We start from the raw sequence: 16,175 nt of genomic DNA, 5'->3' as shown, positions 1-16,175 counted from the left end.
GTATTACTGGTGCTTTTCATCACATTGTGGTACTTAAACTCTAACACCGACTGGAGAAAATGTGTTCCACAGTCAGCCCAGCTGTATAAATGGCTTCACTGTAGCTCTGAGGCAGCCTCAGCACGCCGTATTTCAGTAGCCAGGCTACTATTCTGGTTGAAGTTATTCTCAGAAGCGCTAAAATGAGGAGGTTTTCCCATGTTTGTCTTTTAGTTAATGGCTTTACTAAATAAAGTGTTACAAGTTGTGTTTGATTAGAGCGTCTTGATGGCTGCTTGTGGTGTGTCCTCATTTAACTAAGGAGCTATTTGTAATTCCTTTCATATGCAGTTGTCTTATAAAGGATGTTCAGCATCTTGTTTGCAAAGTTTTTGAAAGTGGGAAATATTTGAGATTGGAACTTGCCACAGCTGCCAATGCTGTCCATGGAGCATCCATGCTGCTTCTTGACTCTGAAAGCTAAAAGGAAACTCTTGTTTCACTCTGCCAAACAAAGTGAAATGTAATCCTTGTCAGGCTGCAAAGATAGGTCAGGCAAAGATACTTAGACACATGGCCAGTGTGGACTCTTCTATTCTTACCATGTAAAAAAAAGCAGGTTTGATTTTCACCAGCCGGGCTCCCAATAGGGAACATCCTCTGACCACGCAGTGACCTTGCGAGGGACCTGTCGCAATAGTGCTGAACTTTTTACCTTGGGCATCATCATAACTCATGTGGTGTCTGTCTCTGCCTCTGTGGGATCCTTTTGTCTGGACAGACATGCTGACAAGGTGGCAGGTTCTTATTATCACAACACACTTCTCATGAGGATGGAGTGAATGCTTAGCTATTTCTTATGCAGTCTTTAATTCCAATATCACAAATGAATTCTCCATTCCCACCTCCAGAATCTGCCCTAAATAGAGCACAAATTGTATGAAACAGGGCAGAAGAAAACATGAGACTGGCACCTTTAGATGTTCAATCCATAGGTTTGTATTTAAACTTCATTCCTTTTATTTCAAAGGAGATTATTGCAGAAACTAAAGGTCTTTGAAAAATGTCTCATTCCCAAATATTTTCCTGTACTGCAGGTATAAAACTGGACAATTATGATATTTGACAAGGGGGAAAGGACTGGCCTTCCACTTGTGTCTTTCAAATGCATTGTAGAGAAGCACTAGTGGGAGTTTATGAGGTGATAAATTTATTGAAGGATGGGCAGTAGGGTTTTACAGCTGGGGTAAAGGAGGTCAGAGCAGTAAGGTAAAGAGTTCAAGTCTAAACTTTATGGCTTGTGAAAAGACTACTGTGAGACAGCTTTTCAGTCAGAAGAAAATGAAGAATAAAGAATGAGAAATCATTCCGGACAATTTTTGTAGTACCTTAAAATTGTTCAGAAGCAGCACTCTGGCATTTGGCTCCAGTGGTACAAAACCCTCCCAGGAAGAGATTCCCTTTTCCAGCCTCTCTAAATCATTCAGTTGTCATATCCCTGAAGACACAATAGTTGAGATTTGACTACAATTTATTCCTATTCCTTCAGAGATAAATTGGTGGCAAGAAGGTGACTGAAGACAAATGTAACTGTAGTGGGTGGCCTGATTTAAACTGGAACAGGGAAATTGGAGCTGAAGAGACCATCATTTCAGTAGCTTCTTTGACTGCTGTATCACAGATTCAGAACTGGGCACTAATAAGGACTAGAAACAAAAATCTGTAAAACAGGAAAAGGCAGGAAAGGGAAGGCAATGGCAGTGAGAGGTGTAAGAAGATGTGCAGGGAGTAATCTCTGCTCAAAAACTGACCCCAGAACTATCTCTGCTGTTAAGCTGCTGGAAAACAGAAAGCTCTTTTACATAACTTTTCATAAACTGAAAGGCAGTGAAAAGTCTGAAGATGTAGCATAGCAGAGATTGTTATATGGTACAATAAAACAGGCTTGGGTTTGGCTTGGAGCAAAAAAAAAAAAAAAGAAAGAAGTATTTTCCTGCTATATCTGGTATTTTTCACTCTGTATTACTGTTATTTCTGCTGGGACCACTAAAACCACAAAGCTGATTTCTTTGCTAGTGGTTGTCTCACCAGAATTAAGATTTCAATATTATTAAAGGACTTATATCCAGGTTCATTTTCTGTATCTGTGCTGTGCCATGGACTAAAATGTGGTGTACTCCTGAGGAGTGTTCCTCGTGTTATTTTTACTTGCTGATATTTAGTTTAACTTGGACAAATATACATGAGCTACTCATCCTGTTTGTTTAATTTTAAATAATCAATTGTGAAAGCAATACTATAGGAAATTCACTTATTTCATGACCTGAATGCAGACACTTGAGCTGTGCACAAAACATGAGTTATACCTGTGGGTATATTGTCCTCTAGTCCCAAATGCCTTTTTCCCAACCCATGTCCCTCCAGTCTGTTTATTTTGCTTAGAGAGCAGCTCCTGTGTTCCCTCCCTCAGAATTTTCTAAGCTTCTCCACTGCATTTAATACATTGAAAAACCAGCTTGTTGTTGTTTTCATCATCATTGTCATTTTGGTTTAACTTTGAGCTGAAAGATTTCGACTTCCTCTGGCAGGAAGCAAGGCCAGTGTCCATTACACAACACCTCTTTTCCAGTAGGTGAATTTTTGTCTTGTCTAAGAGTCACTTTGGCTGATGGTTCGAGAATGCTGTGGAAGGAGGCTCTGTGTGTGCACAGAGCTCCCAGCCAAGCTCCTCTGGACAGGCTGTTTTTCTGACCGTGGTGACAAGGGACCTCAGGGACTTCTCTCTTCAGTAGACTCTCTATTTAGTTTCTGTTTACTTAGAGGGAATAGCCTGAGGGGCTACTGGAGAGAAAACATCTGTGGGAGATAATCTATAGAGTTATCTATCTATCACTCTTGTCGACCCTGTCTCCCTTGAGAGCAAGCTGAGAGACTTGTAATAAAAAGGCATCACTGAAGAGGCTTTAGGGACAAATAAAGAGACATGTTAAGGGCCAGCTGAAAAAGGATAGAAGACATTATTAAAGCTCAATAGCCATCTTATCAAAATCCAATAGGATAGGCATTTGGCAAAAGGCTTTAAATTTATTCTTTGACTTTCTGGAGAGCTTGAATTTATCCATTAACAAGAATGTGCTGCACAGGGAGCGGGAGATGCTATCGGCTTCAAAAGGGTTGCATTCAATCTGGTATTGTGCAAAACACAACAAAAACTGAAGACAAAACCAATTTTTCCCCCTACTTTGCTGGGCTTCATTCCTACATTACAAAAAATTACTGGAAGCTGGGACTATAATGCCGGTGAGGCTGTAAAGCAAAAGTGATTTACGCAGCATGTTTATGCTGTACTCGCAAATCACACAGATTTTTTTTTCCTAAATAAAGTTACTGTTAGAAAACTGGGTGAGATGAGAATTTTTGACCTCTTGGAAAGTATCAAGTAGTAAACAAAAAAAAACAGGTATGTGAAAAGCTTTTAGTCCTAAAACAAAAGTAAAACCCAATGAATGTTTTGCTGCTGCAGATGCGAAGCGGGATGGGGCCATAAATCTCCCCGGGTTTATTATTATATCCAAAATGCTACAGGTCACAGGAACCATCTGATACTTCAGAAACACATTGTTCGCACAAGATGATTGATTGATAATTATGATAATTTGCAAAATGATTATTTGGGTATTATAAGCATAGTTTGTCCCGCCGGATTGCTGTGAAGACATTTTCTATATCATGGGCCGTCAGAAATGGCCTCTGGCAACGAGGGATGTGGAAAGGTCTGGCCGGGCTCTCCCGGCGGGATCTGTAGGACTGATGAATGATGACCCAGAGGAGTAAGAAATCAGACTTCAATAAGCAGTCAGGAAGGTAGTTAGGGAAGAGCAAGGGAACTGTTAACTGTCTTTTGTGGAACAATTACTGGCCAGGCTAGACCCCTCAGGCCTGAGCTGGGGCTGTCAGCACATTGTACACCCGCAGAGAGATCAAATATGAGATTTTAACTTGTGCTCTGCAAAGTTCCTGGGTTTGCAGCACAAAGTACACAGGCATTTCTGCAGCTAACATGTACTAGGAATATATTTATTATTTCTACCTCATGAAAGGTTTTCTAAAACTGTTAGTGAAGATTTAAGTGACATTTCTTCACCTTTCTGTATATTGAAGAATTAACCCCCTAGTTTAAAAACAGTTTTCATCCTCACTGAGAATTTACCAGAGCTGGAGGTTAATGATGCCCCACAATCCCAAGTGATGGTGAACTATCCCAGTTATCAGAGCTAAAGCCCAGTTTCACCACAGTGGCTGCCTCACAGCTACTATTTCAGAAAGAGCTTTAATTTGCTTGTTTTATAGGTTGTATCTTTATGAAATAAAGGTATATTTAGCGGCCACAAACAGAGGCAGCTTTGAGTTGATTTTTATAATCTTTTCCTGAATAGACTTGCGTCATTCCAATAAGCCCTGGACAAAAGAGTGGACAGTTGTCTGAGAGTCTTTTTTATAACATTTCTCTCTTTCTATTGTTAGAGAGCTGCTAATAAAAGAACCAGGAGTCCATTAATTCAGTGAATGAACATATAGTAAAGTCAGTTCCCTCTTGAGAACAATAATGTTGCGGTCAGCTTAGGTTTCCATGGAAACTAAGTACTTCTAAGAAGTTTGCATCCTTGATTTTGCTGAAATGAAGCATGTAAAGTGAAAAAAAAAAGGTGTAAGGCTGGCACAGAAAAGTCGGTGCAGAAAGTGATGGTTAAATTATTTTGCAGGAATAATATTGTATGTTTAATTTCTGTGATACAGATGCTTAGGCTGGGTTGTTTAGTGTGTGCGTGTATGAGAAATGGTTCCATGAAGAAGTCTCTGGAGGTTTGAACCCATAAATCAGGCCAAGTTAAGAAGACTTGCAGTGGTTAAGTTTGCTTTCTCCATTTCTCCAGCACGTTGGGTCAGCTCCAGCCACACACATCACAAGGAGGTATAACAGCACGCCTGGGCCTAGGGCTCTGTCCTAGTGATTCCAGAAGTGCAGGCAATTAATGGCAATTACCACATTCTCTATGGCAAGTTAATGTAGGGTTTGGATATGGTGTGAACACCTCATGCCATTTTGAATAAGACCTTTTTGTGAATTAAATTGGTTCTTTTCCTTCCTCCAGTTGTGAACCCAAGAGCAGTGAATTGAGTTGTGCTTCAGCACTGATTTATAACCTGCTGTCTTATTTCCTTGGATTGCTGGAGCTGAGGGAAGTGACCAAAATGCTGAGCTGTTTACACACGTTGTTCCAAGTGACATATCTCTGTTGAGCAGCATCTCCTCAGATAAAAGTATGTTAACTCCAGGCACAGAGTTATGGGAGGTCACCTTGTCGTCCCAATGCATCTCAAACATAAACACACAGACTTTGTGGTGGCCTCATGTTAAGAATAAAACCAGCTCCATTTCTGTGGAGGTTTGGAGGCAGGAGGCAGCTCCCTTGACAAAACAAACCAACCCAGACACCCATTCCAATTGGGATCTGCCGTGTCTCTTGTGTGAGTAGTGGAGTCAAGTCCAAGGTGGTGTCTTGTGCCTGACCAGAGATCTGCTTGAGAGGGAAACACTAAACCTGCTCCATTGGTGATTCAGAATTCTTCCCTGTGAGGGTGATAAGGCCCTGGCACAGGCTGGGCAGAGAAGGTGTGCCTGCCCCATCCCTGGAAGTGTCCAAGGCCAGGTTGGATGGGGCTTGGAGCAACCTGGTCTAGTGGAAGGTGTCCCTGCCCATGGCAGGGGGTGGGACTGGATGTTCTTTAAGGTCCCTTCGAACTCAAACCATTCTGTGATCAGGCCACAAAGGAGACTCTTTAAGACATTTTGGCTGAGTGATCAGTTATGCTAATAATGTATACAAATTTAAGGTTTATAGACTTCTTTTTAACTAAGAGCTTCCTAAATAGTGAGACACCCACATGTGCTGGTGAGTGAGAGCTCCCTTCGTTTGGTGTTTGCAAAAATGCCCACAAACACACATTTAGCAATTTTGCACACAAATTAACAGTTTTAACACACATTTAACATTTTTAACAGTTCCCTCACAATTGTCCTCTCTCCATGTCTTTACAATTCATTTCAGTGATACTCTGTTAAAAACCCCACATAATATCACACATGAAATGAAAACACTCGGCATTCATGTTTATTCTCTTGAATCCCGATATGTTTTTAATTGTTTGCATACCTTTGAGCACAGATTTTCCCCTACTAACCAAACCCTGCACACTGAAAGGCTGGCATTTACATCCTGCCTGGAAGACGATTCCTAGTGAAATAATATTCTGGATGATTAGGAGGCATTACAGCCTGGACTCAGTTTAAAAATGCCAGAATGCCCCAGAGATCCCCATGAATCTGCTGCCAGCCGGCCCCTGTCAGAGCTGAAGGCAGCACTGTCTGGAGCCCAAAATCAACTTCAGGAAGGTCATGTGAAAGAAAATCCTCAGTCATCAGGAAGCCCTTGGCCTCGTGGCCTTTCTGACATTTTCTGACAAACCTTAAATCACCAGAGTAGACAAAACATCACAAATTTTGGACTGATAGCCTCTGGGATTTCAGGACTTTGTGGTAACTCCAAAGGTACCCCCCCCCCCCTCCCCTCGGTCTTTTCTGCAATTCGTCCCTGGATGCAGAGGCCAGCCCAGGAGGTTTTCCTGGAATTAGGTCTGGATTCGGAACCACACATGGGATGGGCTGGGAGCTGCTATGGCAGCAAGACCAGTTATTTCCATGGAAGGGGGAATACACCTCAGTGTGAGGATACATCACTCTGAGGGCAGGTTTCTATTTCAAAGGGGAATTTGGGATTGGGATTTATTGTATAGTTCCATATATTAGAGCAGCCAGGTGGTTCTATTAATGTAATCTGTGATATGTGCAGGGTTGGGTTAATCCCATTGTTCAGCTTTTGAAGAGAATATGGATCAGGTAGGAGCCTGTTAGAACTCACTGGATATGCGGGAGAACCTGGACAGCAAGTGGAGATGAAGGAAAGGGGGATTGGGGAGGCCAAATAGACATGAGAGTGAGTGAAATTGGTTCCAACACTTATGGTGCTCCTTTTAAAAGGCAAAAAGAAAAGCCAAAACACAGGGAACTGGATGCCACTGATCTATAATTAAATAAATAAATGTGTGTGTGTATATATATCTGTCATAGCCAAACCAAAAAATGCTTTTATTTTATTATATCAAGGGGTGAAAAGCAGTGAAGGTCTGACTGTTGTCCCACATACATTGCAGTGTATTTTGATGATGGGGTTTTATATTAGATGAGATTATGATATTATAAAATACGTGTTCTGAAAAAAACCTCAACCCAAATTTATTTTTCATAGGCCAGTTTGGAGAGAGAAATAATTAATATAAGCCAGTTCTTCTGTGACGTTCAGTGGTGACTTCTGTCTTTATCCATGGAAATTTCAGCATGTAAACATATATATAAATAGATAAAAATAAATATGTAATAATAGAAGCAGTAGTAGTAGCAGAAGGAGTCTAAATTAAGTGCTTAAATCCCTTCTTGGCTAGCCAAGTGATTAATTTTTTTTATTATTTTTCCTCCTCCTTATTTTAGTCTGTAATCCAGCATATACAAAAGAAATACTGAAAGCTGTGCAATAGATCAGAAACTGGTTTTTAAAGTTTTAAGGACATTTTCCTTTTGCTTTTATTGAGGCTTAATATGTCCTATGAGTAACTGAAATTAAGAAATCTCCTGTCATACCGAGGCATCCTATCTCCTAATCTCCCAGAGTTAGCTGATTATTTTAGGGATTTGTTGACATGAAAGCTGGCCTTGGAGAAAGGAGTTGGGTTTGCTACCCGGCATTTTTCCAGCTTGTTAATAATTACTGTACAGATAGTTCTGCATCTCTGCTGTCAGAACATTTTAAGCCCTCATCAGTGCAGTAATTCCTTCTGTTCCAGAGGAATAAATCAACAGTCCTAAAGGAATTGCTTCTTCTAATTTCCACTGGAATTTTAGTCTTGTCGCACCCTGAAGACTGGTTCTTCCTTACGTGGAGTCTGGTGGAAACTCTGGAAATGCACATCAATGCTATTGCCCCAAGGTAGTTTTTGTGATAGTGCTAAATTCTTCTATGCTTAAGAATTCACTGTAAAAATGAATCAAGAGGAATTTTCATTTTTTCATATTTACCCTTCCAATTACATATATTTATATGTAAACCCGTAAAAGTCTTGGCTTTCATTGTTCATCTCTTCTCTTAATACCTGGTCCACTTTTTTTCTGCTTTCTGTAGTTCTGCCCAGAAATAACCTGGGCCTTTCTACTGGTTATCTTGGCAAATCCAGGCAGTCTCTCAGACTCAGCTCCTGCTGCCGTGAAACGGAGATGAATCATTTTCATGGTCACAGGAATCTTAAAAAAGGTGAATCCTGAAAAACTTATGGCAAGAGTTCAGCTGTGCAGAGGCCCAGGTTGCCATGTAAATCCATACACTTAGGAAAACACTGTCAGTCAGGAGACACTCAGCCCTGTCTGGAGTTGGGATGGTCATTACACTGACATCATTCCTTTTCTTTTAGCTCATCTGGGGGTGAGGGTTTCCTTTTTACCTGAATTCCTGTAAGGACAGAGGTCTGGAGCAACCCTGATGGGTTATTTTGCCTGGTTTCCTGCAAACCCATGCAGTGAGGATGGACAATCTTTCCTAGGTAGGTTGTGTTCTCCCTAAGTAAGATAATTTCTTTCAGGCTCTTTGTCTTCTAATGACTAGAACATGTCTTCTGAGTTCCAACGTAAATTTATTCCTGGCAGTTTATATTTGCCAGTCCCCTTGCCAATAAAAACTTCTAATTTGAATGGTGTCCCATCTTCCATTCCAGGTCTGATGTTCACCATATGCTTATTTGCTCTTTGCTGTGATAGGATTTCCTGCAGCCCCCGGCACATCTCTGCTAAAAACGGGCAGAAACTGGGCACTCTTGGTGTAGGAAATGTGGGGTTTAAGGATCGTGGTATTTTTCCAAGGCATTGCTGTATTAGAGATGTCTGACCAGTGACATCCAGCAAAACCCATCCTCATCCAGAAGCTGGGATAACTTTGTTTGAAACACTTCCCATTGTGCCCAGATGCTGTTCACACAAATCTGTGATCCATTTGGCTTTGTAAAGATACCTAACTCCAACAAAAGAAGTCATAATAGTCAGACGTGGATGTTTTAATTACTGTTATCCAGATAAGATTTTCTCAGAGGAATGAAATCAGGAAACCAGTTTATTAGTCAGTCCTGGTGTATGCTCATGTTACTGGCTGAACCCAGATCAAGGTTTCAGCCATTGCTATATGAATGTTTGTGTTATTGTGACATAAAGGTGTTATGCAGTAAAATGTCCATGAAAGCAGGTTATTCTGAGATGATTTGAAATAGTCCTTTTTGCTGCATGATAGGAAGTCTGGCAAACATGCAAGTCACCAATGAATGTCAGAGTTTGCAGTTTTGTTTGGTTTGGAAACTCACTCTGAAGTTTGGATGCATCTCTGAAATTCATCAGAACCCCTTTGGTTTGAAAAACATTGACGGAAACCTTGCACATGACTCTTAATTCCTCAGACTAAGTGGGCTGGAAAGACCCAAGAAATAGGTTTCCTTCTTGCATTTTCTCTGTTCTGTTTGCAATGCCAGAGGAAGCCTGGAAGTGTTAGAAGCTTATGCACATAAATGATGAGAAAAGAAACTAATGGAGTTTTTCTTTTTTCCTGAAAATTCAGAAATCCTTTAGAGCATGGCAGGGCTTTGAGTGTGTTTTCCTTCTTGCAGAGGTTTGGTAGAATTAAAAAGAAAAGACTTCTTCTTTCAGAATATCTAAATGGATTGGTTCATCACAAAGAAGAACCCCAGCCGTAGCTATGATTGGCATAATGAGCAGATTTTAGGTTTTAAGAAGGAGAGTATATTTTCCAGATACATTTCTCAGCTATGTTGTTGAATTAGTATTTAGTGTCACTCAGAAAATGTGCTGGACTCTCTTTGGGTAGGACAAAAATTCTGTTCATCTCATTGACAGTGTTCTCCCATATCTCTGCTGTTCTCTTAGTCTTATTCTTGTACACTGAATTATGACAGCCATGTGTTTGGTGACTCTCTCTCCTATCTGAGGATAACCAAATCTCTCTCTGGATTTGCACAGCCAGGATTTACCTTTGTAGTGGCCCTTCTCCCTCCACTGTTTTCACTCACATAAAACAGTTCACCTGCATTTTCCATGCTTACACAGTGTTCCCCCCTTTCATGCTAACACAGCACATCAAATATTTGTTTGCTTTTTCTTTAAATATCCACCTCAATGAATAACCATTTCCTTTTTATTTAAAAAAAAAGGAAGAAAAAAGCTGCTGAGCATCTCAATTCACAAGTCACAACTGCAAAGCCAATGTGGTAGCAGAGGGAAACCCTCTTTCAAAGAAACATGAATACTTTAAATAAATGAATTTGATCTGATTGTGCTTCTATAGGAAAATTTCTTTAAGATAAGCAGATGTCATGCTGTAAAATAAACAGCAGAAATTCATACTCTACATTAAAGGACCACATCTCTGTCACACGTCCATCAGAATAGGATGAGAAGGAACCAGCCTTATAACAAGAAAGATTTGGGTTGGATGGTAAGAAAAATGAAAGACCAGAATAGATGAGTACCTGAGAGGACTCTCTAGGGAGCAGATAAAATACCTGCCTCTGCAGGCTCTTAAGAGGTTCAGACAAATACCTGCCAGGCTGGACTAGTTATCCCCAACCCTGCATTAGAATAGGGGAGAGCCCAGATCGTTTCCGTTCTTGCCTTACGGGTTTTTATGGTGCTCCCGGGTTTATCTTGTTAATCGGTGCGAAAGGAGCGCGGCTGTCCTTTCATTCCCCGGGCAGCTGCACGTGCAGCCCGGAGCACACGGAGCAGCGAGAGCTGGGGCACTGAAAGCTTTTTCTTCTCAGTTTAGACTCCTTTCGCTTTTCTTTAATGGTGCCTGGTGAGTGTCGTGCTCTTTGTGTTCGGCGTTCCTTATCAGCCAAACATTTTTTCTCCGTTTTCAAGTGGATTTGGTGCTCAGGAGAGCTGGCAGGTTAAGAGGAAGTTGATCTGAAAGACTGAAAGTTACCTCCTAAAATCCCCTGTAGCCGAGTTTCCCAGTATGGAAACAACTTGTTCCAGATCCTAAAGCATTTATACACACCTGGATAACAGAAAAAGAAAAAAGAGGGAGGAGGGGGGAATACAAAAACTCTTATTTTTGACTATAAGCTAGAGTCTTGAATTCATATATTAAGGAAAAACAAGGATGATAGAATAGGGAATAACAACTGAAGTAACGGATAGCAAATAAATTCTGGAATGCTTTCTGCTTTTATAAAGAAGATTTAAGGTGTCAAAGTATTTTTCTGTTCCAGCATGGCAGTTCTTTGTCCTTGTGGCTGACATTGCTGAGTTTCTATGTATCGTGGCAATGGGTGGAAACATCCTTTAACTGCCAGACAGCACTTACAGATAAGCCACCAATTAATAATGTTGATTTGAAAAGCCCAAGAATAGGTGAGAAAGCAAAGTCCTTTGGTAAGTCATATTTGCACAGTATTAAGAGTCCCCTTTTACCTGGTCTAGTAAACATGGTATTAGGAACTCTGTGCTATTGAAAAGCTGAGAGACTCTAATGATATGTGGAACTGATAATTGCCACTCCTCGGTATTCAGCTCCCACTTATCGTGCCTTTTGTACATACATACCTTTGCAACAGGCTGCCCACAGCAGATGTGATTCTCTTGCCTATATACCAAGGGGGGATTTATTTGCATGATACATCTGCCTATTTTATCAAAGAAGTAAATGTCAGGGAGGAATCAGCATTTCCTTCAAAGCTGGTGGCCCTCAGGTTGTAGACTTTACGTTTGGTCTGAGTGTGCAAACAACCCCCCATGTTTGCTCAGCTGATGCCACAGTCGTCCCTCACCACGTCTGTGCACTCACAGGGCAAGGCCAATACAAGTTCTGAGGGAAAAAAAGAGTGATTAAATCTATGAGCAAATGCAAAAGCAATTCACTGAGGGAATCAAAACTAACTCCCAGTTGCCACCGCGTGTTACTCTTGGTCTCTGGTGTGAATCCACTGGGCCTCAGGCAGCTGAAATAGTACAGGTGTAAGGTGGGGACACACAGAACTGGTCCTAGTCATGAGGGAGGCTTGAGCAGAGCAGTTGTCGTCAGCTGGCCATGGAATGTGCTCTATCATCTCTCTTTGTATGTTCCTGTGCTCTTAAAAAGGCATAGAAATGGAATTAATTAGAAGTAGATGAAGCTGTTTCATTAAAGGGCTTATTTGTTGCCTAGACGTATGTGGAGGTATAGAAATGCAATTAGTCAGAGAGTGCCATTAGCAGTGTCAGAGACCAGAAGTAATAGAGCTTAACCCTCCCGGGAGCTGCTCTGGGAGCCTGTCTGAGGGTTTGATCCCGTGGTGCAGGACGTGGGTTACACCAGAACAACTGTTTTTACCTCTTAACTCTTTCTGTGTAGTGATTCCCAGCAAGAGCCATCCTGTTCAAACACACACAGTGTCAGTTCTTTGCTCCCTGCAATTCTCAGGGTTGAAAACAAGGAGTTTGTCAGAGACTTGCTTTAAAATATGCAAAATACATCAATTTGTCGGCTTTCAAAAATCCCTTAAGATCACGGCCGTGAGTGTCACACAGGGGAAGTGTGATCCTGCATCACTGTCTGTTTGTGGAGCAGTGACCTGGATGTTTTAGGGGTGAGAGTGACGATCACACACACTGTAATAAACAGAAGTCTTTCCAAAGCAACACGCTTGGTGCTGCCCAGGCTGCTGCCCTTCAGCGGGTTCCCTTTATCAGCTGCTGCCTAAGTTCACCTAGATGGTATTAGAACTTATCTGCCTACTGGTCAGGGTGGACTTTGAGTGCCTCTGTGATCTCTTTTAATGGGTGTCATGGAGTCTTGATGCTGTTACACTTCTTGACCTGCCAAGCATGAGGAGGGGAATGTTGGCTGAGTGTAACGAGTCCTGCTTATGTGACTTTTGAGGTTCTGTGTTCCTGCCCAGCACATTTTGTGTTGCTGCTCTCTAAGGGAAGCCCTATTGACTTGAGTGCTGGAGTGTAAGTACTTGGCCACAGGTTTACCACTGCCAGCTCACTCATATGCCATCTTGGTCCATGGTCGTGATATTCAGACCCTTTCTTGGGAGAAATATTCATGTATGTGGTGCCCATCAAGTGAGAAAATGTTCACCAGCATCAGCCAACGTTGAAGCAAACCCACCCTTAACAATCATAAATGTATATGATTCATCTGTCCTTTCCCTTGAGAAAGTGCTGCACTTCAGATGAAAAGAAATGCACTTCATATTTCAGCTGATAATGAGAAGTTAATAAAATCAGGATTTTGTGCAATGCAGGACCTCTGACATCTTAATCTTTATTAAAGAGACTTAAACTACCAGGAACTGCTGGTGCTGACTGGCACAGCCAGACTCAAGAAACACCAGGAGAGACTGGTCAAATGAACTGTTAAACAACTCTTCCTAATCCATCAGGAAGAAACAATAAGTGCTGGAAACATCTATTTACCATGCATCAATCACGCTTACCTAAGCAATTTCTAAGTAATTATACTTCTGTTATATAGTTCCTGAGATGACTAGTCTGAATGAGACATTTGCTTTATTAAAACAAAAAAATTCACTTTACTTGACATATCAAATGGTGTTTCACAATCTGTCACAGTAGTAATTTTTCTGGACATAACCTCTACTAATTGTTGTGTTAAAATCCTATCTGGAATTCAAGTAGCTACTTTACCCTTTTAAAAACTTAACAAAAGGAGGGGCTTAAAAATTTTTAAGTGGTAGAGATTTTGTCTGTTGGGTTTTGCTAAATCAGTAAAAAAAAGGTATTTGGACCAGCTTGGCAAGATGTGACCTCTGGGAAGGAAATATTAGGTAGGGGAAGAATAAGACTGATCTTTGCTGCAATGAAAGCTTTGTGCCTTGTTTTCTTTATTTATTTATATTTCTGCCTGCTTTTATCCAAAGACACCCCTGTAGGTGCTGCTGTAAGAGGCACTGATGGTCTCCAGGACAGACCAAGTTGAGTCCATACATCTTGTTCCTATATAGATGGTTTAAGGTTTTGCTTATATTTTTCCTGACCAATAGAACATTCCAGACTAATAGATCAATTAATCTGCATTTTATACAACTATACAAGTGCAGTAGCTTGTGTCTTGTTGACCTTTGATGTTTGAACATCGTGGTTGTAAAACCAGATACATATATGTGTGTTTTACAGACCCATCATTGTGTGGGGCTTTGAAATGTCGTTTTCTAATCCACTCAGAGGAAGGGGAGGGATGGAGTCTTTGTCAGTATCCAAGCAATTAGGATAATTAAAAAAGAAAGCTTATTGGGTAAACATGCTCTTAGATTGTGACCTCTTAATTAATGGACTACAGGGAGAAATTACAGCGGTGGCAAGATAATTAACACATGCATTTAAAAAGAACTGTTAGACAAGGGTATTATAGGATAGTAAGACACAGATTTGAATCACCGAAGGACTATGGAGGTGAACAAACACGGTTGAACAAGACAAGATTTGCATGTGTGAGTGCCCCAGCACACAAGAGGAACAGATTAGGATAACTTTGTTATCAACAAGGGCGGCTCCTTTAGTGCTGCGTTCCCTTAGTGCAGTGTTTTAAGTCCAGACTGGTTTTGCACAGTCCCCCAGGAGCAGAATTCTGCCATGGAATGCATTGCCATTACTAAAAACTGTGAACTTTGCTGGAGGAGTGTTGGAAACCTTCTTGCTCTCCTTGATAGGGATGTTGACACACACATCGGCGTCAGGGAGCTGTTTGTGTGTTTTATGGCATCTTGCACATGTGTCACTGGTTTTGTGGATCTTACTAATTCTAACAATTCCAATCAGTATCCTCAGTATCTTATAAACTGTATCAGTCTTTTAAAAAAGAAAAAGTTTAGGAACCAGATTGTTTCACTTCTCGGGAAAAAACAAAGTGTGATTTGTAGAGTTTGGGCAGTTTTTCTGTTGGGTCCCAGCAGCAGGTTAAAAGTCACTCATCACCTCCAGTGTAGAGAGAGTTCTGAACAAGCTGGAATACCCAAAGTAGACATTTTTAATTGATTTGCCACCTTCCATCATTAAAATGGTCTTGTTCTTCACAGGATCAGAGTGAGGCCATGCAGGTTGTGGGTGGGGGTTCTCAGGCCTCTGGCTTTGTACACGAGCAGGTGACATGCACCCAAAGCAGTGAGAACAGCTTAGGTGTGTGATGGTCACCAGGAATGGTTATCAACAATTCAATAATGCAGGTTTTAGGGAAAGCTCCTCACTGAAGGTGCCTGGCAGATGAGGGGCTGATCTTTCTCACCTGTGATCATTGTTATCCCCTTCAGACATTGTTCATTTTTTGAGAAAGAAGAGCACAATTGCATGTGAACCTCAGAGTGTGATCACTAGACCTGCCTCTAGATTGTGCTTTTTTCTACTTCAGAGTGTTCCTGGCCTGACTGTCAGGATTTCTCATCTAAACAGTGCAGGGAAACAAAGCTCACACTGTCAGAGCCAAGGTCTCTCTAATGGAGTGTTGTGTGTCTCTCAGTGTCTCAGGAAGAGTATAAAAACCTAAAAGGATGTCATGGCAGCCCATGGAATTGTCCATGGATCAAAGCTTGCCCAAACTGCAAACAGAGGCTGTGCTTTGGATGGGCCATGGAGGTGCTTTGTGTTGAACAGATCTCATGGTGTACATGACAGGTCAGTTTTCTGTGCTTTCTAATCATTAAATCTCCCAAACTCTAATTTATCAAAAGAACAAACTGCAGAAAAGTTGAAAACTAAAATGGTTTGTGTGAAGGGATCAAAGCTCATGTTCTAAACATACACACAAGGCAAAGCTCAGTGATTAGGTACAGTTTAGGAACATATGATTTGCATAAGTCCCCACTCCCCACAGCATCCTGGGGAGCAAAGAGATGCTCTGCCAAGCCAACATTTCCTGGATCCCACCGTGCACTTACCCAAATCCCACCCACTTCTGGGTAAGTCTCAGTATTGCTGCTTTTGTCTGAATATAAATGTTCAGTGCAGTGTTCATCCTACCTGGAAC

The 16,175-nt window shown here is 41.3% G+C and overlaps 1 protein-coding gene across 2 annotated transcripts in view; it reads left to right on the top strand.

Moving 5' to 3' along the window:
* PRDM16 (PR/SET domain 16) overlaps positions 1 to 16,175 on the top strand; it is a 272,623-nt gene that overhangs the window by 142,595 nt on the left and 113,853 nt on the right. The gene's annotated exons all lie outside the window — the stretch shown is intronic.

The sequence above is a fragment of the Pithys albifrons genome, chromosome 22 (genome assembly GCF_047495875.1).
Source record: "Pithys albifrons albifrons isolate INPA30051 chromosome 22, PitAlb_v1, whole genome shotgun sequence".
Lineage (NCBI taxonomy): Eukaryota > Metazoa > Chordata > Aves > Passeriformes > Thamnophilidae > Pithys > Pithys albifrons.
Note: the sequence above shows the minus strand (reverse complement) of the source record. Positions and strands in the feature narration are given on the sequence as shown.